Here is a 10,184-nt window from a genome sequence, read left to right on the forward strand (position 1 = left end):
GAAACCACTTGGAGCATTTTCTAGACTTGAAGGGCAACAAATCTCATGAAGGAAGTTTTCCTAAATGAAGTCGTTAAGACCCTCTAAAAATTCACACAAGTTGACAGTTCTAATCTGCCAGTTATCAAACATTAGCTAAAACTTCAATTTTATTCAAACTTTCATAAAATTGTTCCAAATTGAACTTAGGGCCTTACAGTTGATGTGCTTCTCTCCTGCGTGTGATAGGTGTATTTACTGTTACTATCTTGTCTTTAATTTTTAACCGTTGATTTTAAATTGCTTTTTGAATCAACAACGGTTATTTGTCAAAACCCACTATACACACACGATCTCCTACGCTTTCGGTTTTACTCTCTCTCTCTTCAGTTTTTCAAAACTTCTTACCCACGATTGATGACCCTATTTTAGTAGTGTTTTTAGGGTCATTTCTTTGTGTGTTTTGAGTCTTTTTGTTGAGTCTCATGCAGTGTTTCATGCATTCTCATGCATTTTTTATCTTTTCTTTAGTCTTTATTTTGCTTTGGTAATTTAGTAGTTTTATAGGGAGTTTTCTTGCATTTTAGGTAAAGTTTAGGACTTGCATGGTTTTATTGTGTTAATTGAAGGATCTCTTGTGCTAATAAGCTCTTTGAGCTTCTAGAATTTTCCTTGGCTTGTTGGTTAAGTTTCAGATCAGGAACTGAAGAAGGAAGAAGGCCAATAAGCTTGGAATTGATGGAAAACTTAAAGAGGATTGAAAAGAGGAGTTTCAGAAGCCAAAAAGCCCTTTTCAGGCGAGCTTGAGCGCCTAGGCGCTGGGAATGGGCGCCTAGGCCCCAATTGGGTCCAGAGAGCATGTTTTTGCATGCAATTGGCGCTCAGGCGCTCTGAATTGGCGCCTGAGCGCCCAGACTCGACCTGTTTGCCTATAAATAGGCTTTTTGTCATTTCTTTTGTACCTTTTGTCATTTTTATCATATTTTCATAAGTTAGGAGAGAGAGTTTGAGTTCTGAAGCTTGAGGAGCTTTCCCTAAGCCCTTTGTTCCAAGTTTTATCTCTAGTTTCTAGCATGGATTTCATAGCCGTGTTTGGCTAAAACCCCTTTTGCTTTGGGTTCTTTGTAAGACTTTGAATGTTTTAGCTATCAATCCTTTTCTATTCATGAAGTTTTGAGTAAACCCTTGAATCTCACCTCTATGCTTAATCTTTCAAGCTTGAATGCATGCTAGCTTCTTACTTTTCTATAATCATAACGATAGTTTGTTGTAGAATTGGGACTTGTTGTGAGATTACTCCTTCTATACTTGCTGCTAGGAATAGAGGAAGGGTTGGGGTTTGTTGGCCTGATTTGTATGCTTAGTGCTTCTAGCAAATGTTTAGGTTATCAAGGAATTGAACCTATCTTTTGATTAGGAAGGGTTTTCTTTGCGAGGCATCGAAAGACAACTAACTAGGCTAGAACATCAAGGAGAGACTCCGGATTAATTGAATAGGAAGGTTTGCTAAAACTGAATTAGTTGAACAAGAACCCAAGGCAATCTCATCTCTGTTTTTCAATCGCTTTATTACGTGATTACTTGTCTTTTACAAACTCAAGAAACAACCAATTATTAAAACTGAGTTTTACTGGCTTTTCAACCTTGAACTTGAATCTTAAACTGAACTTGCAATCTAATTCCCTGTGGTTCGATAATTTAAACCCGGAGGTATTCGTACACTTGCGAATTTACCAACAAGTTTTTGGCGCCGTTGCCGGGGAATTGTTTTGCGATTTTTGGTTTAAGTTTTAAGTTTTAACTTGTCTAGAATTGGTGCTACTAATCTTTCTCTGTTGAGTGTCATTCGTAGGTTGCTTTCAAGAGAGGCACCACCATGGGTGGCCGCATGACAGAGGAGGAGATGCAAGCCCACATTGAGGCAAGGATCCAAGAGGGTATCACCCTCCGTTTGCGAGAACAAGAAGTTGAGAATGCCAACCGAACTCTTCGGGAACTAACTTCGGGGTCCATGAGCTTTGACTATCCCGGAAGTATTGTCATTCCCGAAGGAGTGGGGAACTTTGAATTAAGACCGGCATTCATCAACATGGTGTGCCAAAGCCAATATGGTGGAGGTTCCTCGGAAGATCCTCATGCTCATATGGAGAAGTTCATCCGGAATTGCAACACTTATCGGGTGGTGAATGTTTCTACAGAAGCATTCCGTTTGAGCCTATTTCCCTTCTCTTTGAAGGACGCAGCAGAGGATTGGCTGAACTCACAACCTCAAGGGAGTCTCACTACTTGGGAAGACCTTGCAGAAAAATTCACAACGAGGTTCTTCCCAAGGTCCCTCTTGAGGAAATTGAAGAATGACATCATGACGTTCACACAATCCTCAGATGAAAATCTTTATGAGGCTTGGGAGCATTTCAAGAAGCTTTTGAGGAAATGTCCTCAACACAATCTCACCCAAGCCGAATATGTGGCGAAGTTCTATAATGGGTTACTATATTCATCGCTGTTTGGCTTGGACGCGGCTTCAAGTGGGGAGTTCGATGCTCTTCCCCCACAAGCGGGGTATGATTTGATAGAGAAAATGGCGATGAGAGCCATGAACTCCGAGAATGAACGCCAAATCCGAAGAAGTTCTTTTGAAGTGGAATCTTATGATAAGCTCATAGCCTCCAACAAGCAACTCTCCGAGGAAGTAGCGGAAATGCGGAAACATATTCAGGATACCAAGTCAATTGGAGCGAGAGTAACTAGTTTGGAGTGAAATGTTGTGGTGAATCTCATGATAGTAACCAGTGTACTATCAATGATGATGTTAGCAAGGTCAGAACATTGACTCAAGGAGTAAAAGCTCCAACCTCAGAACAAGGCCGTCTTGACCAGCCGCAAATTGTTGTAAAGACGGTTGGCAAGAAGAGTCTTGAGGAGCTGATTGAGAGATTCATTGATCATACATCGAGCAATTACAAGAGCCATGATATGGCTATAAAGAGCTTAGAGAGTCAATTGGGACAGCTAGCAAAGCAAATGTCCAAGAATCACCAAGGTAAGTTCTCTTATGAAACTTTAACTTTGACTAAGCAAGAAAATACTGCTGTGGTTTCTACTAGGAGTGGAAGAGTGTTACATGAGCCAGAGGAGAAAATTGAGGGAGAGAAAAGTAAGGAAGCTGAGGTAGAAAGAGATGAGGGTGTTATGGAGGAAAGAGCTAGAGGGCCCACTAGGACTAGAGTTGTAAGCACCCATACTCCTGAACTCCGCAAGATTCCATTTCCCAAGGCTTTGGTGAAGAAAAATTTGGATAAACAATTTTCTAAGTTCTTGGAAGTTTTTAAGAAACTTCATATTAATATTCCTTTCTCCGAAGCCTTGGAGCAAATGCCAATCTATGCTAAGTTCATGAAAGATATCCTCAGTAAGAGAAGTTAGTTGAGTGAGGTCGATGAAACTATCTTGATGACCGAAGAGTGTAGTGCCATTTTGCAAAGGAAGATGCCTAAAAAGAGGAGAGATCCCGGGAGTTTTACTATTCCGGTGGAGATAGAGGGGCTAACTATGGTAGAAGCCTTATGTGATTTAGGAGCGAGTATCAACTTGATGCCGCTTAGTATGTTTAAAAGGTTGAACCTGGGTGAGGTTACCCCAACTATGATTTCTTTGCAAATGGCGGATAGGTCCTTAAAAACACCTTACGGGATCATTGAAGATGTTGTGGTTAAGGTGGATAAGTTTGTCTTCCCAGTAGATTTTGTCATTTTAGACATGGAAGAGGACTCTAAAGTTCTTCTCATACTAGGGAGACCATTCTTAGCCACTGGTGAGGCTGAGATTAAAGTGGCTAAGGGAACTCTAACTTTGAAAGTAGGTGAAGATGAGGTCCTTTTCAATATTTTTGACTCTTTGAAACACCGAGCGGATAAGGAAGTTTTCCGATGTAAAGTAGTGGATGAGCTCGTGTGTGAAGAGTTTGTTAGGATATCTATTAAGGACCCCTTGGAAACAACAATCATGGAAGGGTTAGAGATAGAGGACCAAAATCTTGAGAGGGAACTTGATTCTTTGTACCATGAGGTGAATGCTACTCAATCTCAATTAGAATCTGTCTCATCTCTTGCCACCAAAAGCATTTGGAAAGAAGAATTAACTAGGGATGAGGAGATTCCAATTGAGGAGAAGAGTGAGCTCAAGCCACTCCCTTCCTCTCTCAAGTATGCTTATCTTGAGGAAGGTGAGAATAAACCTGTTATTTTGAGTAGTGCTCTCACACCCTTGGAAGAGGAGAAACTCCTCAGAGTTTTGAGGGATCACAAGTCAGCTTTGGGTTGGACTATTGATGATATCAAAGGTATTAGTCCTGCAATATGCATGCATAAAATTTTGTTGGAAGAAAATTACAAACCTATAGTCCAACCTCAAAGAAGACTTAACCCTTCCATGAAGGATGTGGTGAGGAAAGAGATAATTAAATTGCTTGATGCAGGTGTGATTTATCCAATTTCGGATAGTGAATGGGTAAGTCCCGTTCAAGTGGTTCCCAAGAAAGGAGGCATCACTATGGTTGCCAATGAGAACAATGAGTTGATTCCCACTCGTCAAGTGACGAAGTGGAGGGTTTGTATTGACTATCGAAGGCTGAATTCGGTAACTAGAAAGGATCACTTTCCTTTGCCTTTCATAGATCAAATGCTGGATAAGTTGGCTGGGCATCAATACTACTGTTTTCTTGATGGCTATTCCGGGTACAACCAAATTTGTGTTGCACCGGAAGACCAAGAGAAGACGGCATTCACTTGCCCTTACGTCGTGTTCGCTTATAAGAGAATGCCATTTGGGCTTTGCAATGCCCCAGCTACTTTCCAAAGGTGTATGTTTGCTATTTTCTCTGACTTGATAGAGACTTGCATCGAGATTTTTATGGACGACTTCTCTGTTTTTGGTCCGAATTTTGATGCTTGTCTAGGGAATTTAGCCTTGGTTCTGAAAAGATGTTTGGAGACCAACTTGGTCTTGAATTGGGAGAAATGCCATTTCATGGTTAGGGATGGCATAGTTCTTGGACACAAGGTGTCCGAAAAGGGGATTGAGGTTGATAGAGCTAAGATTGAAGTCATTGAAAAGCTCCCTCCCCCGACTAACATCAAGGGTATTAGGAGTTTCCTCGGGCATGCTGGATTTTATAGGCGGTTTATTAAAGAATTTTCCAAATTAGCTAAGCCTATGACCAACTTGCTTGAGATGGAGGCACCTTTTACTTTTGATGAGAAGTGCTTGAAAGCTTTTGAGTCGATTAAAGAGAGTTTGGTGACAGCCCCGGTAATTGTTGCTCCGGATTGGTCTCTACCATTTGAAATCATGTGTGATGCTAGTGATCTAGCTTTAGGGGCTGTCTTGTGTCAGAAGAAAGAGAGAGTCTTGTATGTGATATACTATGCAAGTAGAGTGTTGAATGAGGCCCAAAGGAACTACACTACAACTGAAAAAGAGTTGTTGGGTGTAGTCTTTGCATGTGAAAAGTTTAGGCCTTACATCTTGGGTTTTAAAGTGATTGTTCATACTGACCATGCTGCTTTGAGGCATTTGTTTGCTAAACAGGACTCTAAGCCAAGGTTGATTCGATGGGTCTTACTCCTTCAAGAGTTTGACCTTGAGATCATTGACCGGAGAGGCAAGGACAATGGCGTGGCAGACCATTTGTCAAGATTGGAAGGTGGGGCGTGCAGCCCAATACCTATTCAAGAGGAGTTCCCGGATGAGAAACTCCTAGCTGTTTCCACCGAGGAACCCCTACCCTGGTATGTACATTTTGCTAATTTCCGTGTTGCTGGACTTATTCCCCATGACTTGACATGGCAACAAAAGAAAAAATTTCTGCATGATGCAAAATCTTACCTCTGGGATGACCCTTTCCTTTTCAAAATTTGTTCTGATGGAGTCATTAGAAGGTGTATCCCAAAAGTTGATTTTAAGAAAATTCTTTGGCATTGCCATGGATCAAGTTATGGTGGACATTTTAGTGGGGAGAGGACCGCTGCTAAGGTTCTCCAAAGTGGTTTCTATTGGCCTACGCTGCATAGGGATAGTAGAGCTTTTGTTGAGAGCTGTGATAAATGTCAACGAACTGGTAACATCTCAAGGAGAAATGAGATGCCCCTAAAGAATATTTTGGAAATTGAGTTGTTTGATGTTTGGGGCATCGATTTCATGGGACCTTTCCCACCTTCTTTTGGTTGCCAGTATATTTTAGTGGCTGTGGATTATGTTTCCAAGTGGGTTGAAGCCGCTGCACTCTCAACAAATGACTCTAAGGTGGTGGTTGCTTTTCTGAAAAAGAATTTTTTTACTAGGTTTGGTGTTCCTAGGGCGATTATAAGTGATGGGGGTACCCACTTTTGCAACAGAGCTTTCGAGTCTCTCTTGGAAAAATATGGTGTAAAGCACAAAGTGTCTACCCCCTATCACCCCCAATGGGCAAGTTGAGATTTCTAATCGGGAGTTAAAACGTATTCTTGAAAAGGTTGTAGATTCTTCCAGAAAGGATTGGTCAAGGAAACTTGACGATGCTTTATGGGCCTACCGAACCACTTTTAAAACTCCGATTGGTACCTCTCCTTTCCATTTAGTTTTTGGGAAAGCGTGTCACTTACCTGTGGAATTAGAACACAAGGCCTATTGGGCCATAAGGAAATTGAATTTTGATTGGAAAGTTGCTAGCGAGAAGAGACTCTTGCAATTGAATGAGCTTGATGAGTTTCGACTCCGAGCTTACGAGAGTGCTAGCATCTATAAGGAAAAGACAAAGAAGTGGCATGATAGGAAAATTTTGAATAGGGAATTTGTCTCAGGGCAATTGGTGCTGATCTTCAATTCTAGATTGAGACTCTTCCCTGGGAAACTTAAGTCTAGATGGTCTGGACCCTTTGTGGTCAGGAGGGTGTTTCCTCATGGTGTTGTTGAGGTTGAAAACCCAGAGACCAAGAATACTTTCACTGTAAATGGGCAGAGATTGAAGGTGTACCAAGGTGGTGAGGTTCTGAAGTTGGAAACCATATTTTTCAAACGTCCTTGATAAGGGGGATAGTCTACCTAAGACTATAACAATGGGCTGCTTGGGAGACAACCCAAGTTTTGTTTTATTTTGCTTGTTTGGTTGTTGCATTGTGCAGGGGTTGAGAGCCTGAATTTTGGAGTAGGAGGTGTATCTAAGGCCTCCATGGTAATTGGTAAAGGAGGTCGACTCTTTCCCTTAGTTTAGCTCATGCATTTTTGCATATTTTTCATTTGTAGCCTTCATTTTCTATTTGGTCATGCATTGTTTAGTTAGAGTCGTTTTTTTTGGATCTTTGCTTCCCTATACTCACATGTTTTTGCCTGTAGTTATGCTTCCCTACTTGTGCTGTTTTGAAAATGCTTTTGTGAATACTTGTTGTTGTTTTTGGGTTGATGTGATTACATGTTGGGGAAGAGAGGAGGGGACTTCGGTCTTCCGAGTGTTTCTTGAGAAAGGAGTCGGTGTGAGTCCATTAAGGGTCTATCTTTGACCCTTCACCATAAAAATTCTCTGGAGGATCCTGACTCACTTGCAATTCTTGGTTCTGCGTTGATTTCATTCATAGCATGCTTAGTGATTCTTGCTTTATTCTTGAGATTTGTAGGATTTCTTGAGATTCTGAATTTGTTGTTTGAGCATTGTCCTTAGTTGTCCCACTTGAGCCTTATTGGAGAATTTGTTGTAGCCAAGTTTTTGGGACGGATGTTTGGTTGGAATATTGGGGAGTGATGGTCCTTATTGTGTTGAATGGAGCTGGAAAATGAGAAATAGTTTCTTGCCCCAAAAAGAAAAAAATCAGTGAAAAAAAAAGGAAAGAAAAAGAACTCCTAACCAAAAGTTGGAGTTGGAAAAAGGGAAAAAAAAGTTTGAAAAGGTGGGTGCAAGAGACTTGTAAAAAAAAAGTGTGTCGTAAGCTCCGGGGTTATTAGAAGAGGACCACACCCAATGTGTTTGAAAGCCTAGAATTCCCTTAGGGACCAACCACCATCGTGTTTCGCCAAGAAAGAAAGAAAGAAAAATTGGTTTTTCTCTCCCTTTTACTTACAAAACCGGCGGCCAAGGGGAAAAAGTGGGTTAGGGTTGTGGTTTTTGGGTTTAATGTTGGTTTAGGTCAGAGGGAACAAGGTTTAATTGGTATTAATCACACATTACTTCAGAAAAGTCAAAATCTTCCTCCCTTTTCTCCTTGCAAGGCCGCGGCATCACCACTAATGGGCTAGGGTTTTCATAACCCTAGCTCCTTCTTTCTCATCCAAGTCACTTGGCCCACTTAGCCTCTTCTTAATCTCCTGATCATGATCTCATAAGCCCACTAACCAACCCAAATAACACATTAAACAAGGCTTTAGCCCAAAGTTTTAAGTTAGAGCTCGTAAGGTCTGGACAGCTGGACTTTTGCTCACTAAAACGGGGATATCTGAAGCTACAGATATCGGATTGACTCGAAACCACTTGGAGCATTTTCTAGACTTGAAGGGCAACAAATCTCATGAAGGAAGTTTTCCCAAATGAAGTCGTTAAGACCCTCTAAAAATTCACACAAGTTGACAGTTCTAATCTGCCAGTTATCAAACATTAGCTAAAACTTCAATTTTATTCAAACTTTCATAAAATTGTTCCAAATTGAACTTAGGGCCTTACAGTTGATGTGCTTCTCTCCTGCGTGTGATAGGTGTATTTACTGTTACTATCTTGTCTTTAATTTTTAACCGTTGATTTTAAATTGCTTTTTGAATCAACAACGGTTATTTGTCAAAACCCACTATACACACACGATCTCCTACGCTTTCGGTTTTACTCTCTCTCTCTTCAGTTTTTCAAAACTTCTTACCCACGATTGATGACCCTATTTTAGTAGTGTTTTTAGGGTCATTTCTTTGTGTGTTTTGAGTCTTTTTGTTGAGTCTCATGCAGTGTTTCATGCATTCTCATGCATTTTTTATCTTTTCTTTAGTCTTTATTTTGCTTTGGTAATTTAGTAGTTTTATAGGGAGTTTTCTTGCATTTTAGGTAAAGTTTAGGACTTGCATGGTTTTATTGTGTTAATTGAAGGATCTCTTGTGCTAATAAGCTCTTTGAGCTTCTAGAATTTTCCTTGGCTTGTTGGTTAAGTTTCAGATCAGGAACTGAAGAAGGAAGAAGGCCAATAAGCTTGGAATTGATGGAAAACTTAAAGAGGATTGAAAAGAGGAGTTTCAGAAGCCAAAAAGCCCTTTTCAGGCGAGCTTGAGCGCCTAGGCGCTGGGAATGGGCGCCTAGGCCCCAATTGGGTCCAGAGAGCATGTTTTTGCATGCAATTGGCGCTCAGGCGCTCTGAATTGGCGCCTGAGCGCCCAGACTCGACCTGTTTGCCTATAAATAGGCTTTTTGTCATTTCTTTTGTACCTTTTGTCATTTTTATCATATTTTCATAAGTTAGGAGAGAGAGTTTGAGTTCTGAAGCTTGAGGAGCTTTCCCTAAGCCCTTTGTTCCAGGTTTTATCTCTAGTTTCTAGCATGGATTTCATAGCCGTGTTTGGCTAAAACCCCTTTTGCTTTGGGTTCTTTGTAAGACTTTGAATGTTTTAGCTATCAATCCTTTTCTATTCATGAAGTTTTGAGTAAACCCTTGAATCTCACCTCTATGCTTAATCTTTCAAGCTTGAATGCATGCTAGCTTCTTACTTTTCTATAATCATAACGATAGTTTGTTGTAGAATTGGGACTTGTTGTGAGATTATTCCTTCTATACTTGCTGCTAGGAATAGAGGAAGGGTTGGGGTTTGTTGGCCTGATTTGTATGCTTAGTGCTTCTAGCAAATGTTTAGGTTATCAAGGAATTGAACCTATCTTTTGATTAGGAAGGGTTTTCTTTGCGAGGCATCGAAAGACAACTAACTAGGCTAGAACATCAAGGAGAGACTCCGGATTAATTGAATAGGAAGGTTTGCTAAAACTGAATTAGTTGAACAAGAACCCAAGGCAATCTCATCTCTGTTTTTCAATCGCTTTATTACGTGATTACTTGTCTTTTACAAACTCAAGAAACAACCAATTATTAAAACTGAGTTTAACTTGCTTTTCAACCTTGAACTTGAATCTTAAACTGAACTTGCAATCTAATTCCCTGTGGTTCGATAATTTAAACCCGGAGGTATTCGTACACTTGCGAATTTACCAA

At 40.5% G+C, this 10,184-nt stretch overlaps 1 non-coding gene across 1 annotated transcript; it reads right to left on the reverse strand.

The window, feature by feature from the left end:
* Positions 1-2,323: 2,323 nt before the first annotated feature.
* LOC130741610 (small nucleolar RNA R71) lies at positions 2,324-2,430 on the reverse strand. Its single transcript, XR_009020498.1, has one exon. It is a non-coding gene; the product is annotated as a small nucleolar RNA R71 (small nucleolar RNA).
* Between the last annotated feature and the right edge of the window lie 7,754 nt (positions 2,431-10,184).

Source organism: Lotus japonicus, chromosome 2, assembly GCF_012489685.1.
Source record: "Lotus japonicus ecotype B-129 chromosome 2, LjGifu_v1.2".
Taxonomy (NCBI): Eukaryota; Viridiplantae; Streptophyta; class Magnoliopsida; order Fabales; family Fabaceae; genus Lotus; species Lotus japonicus.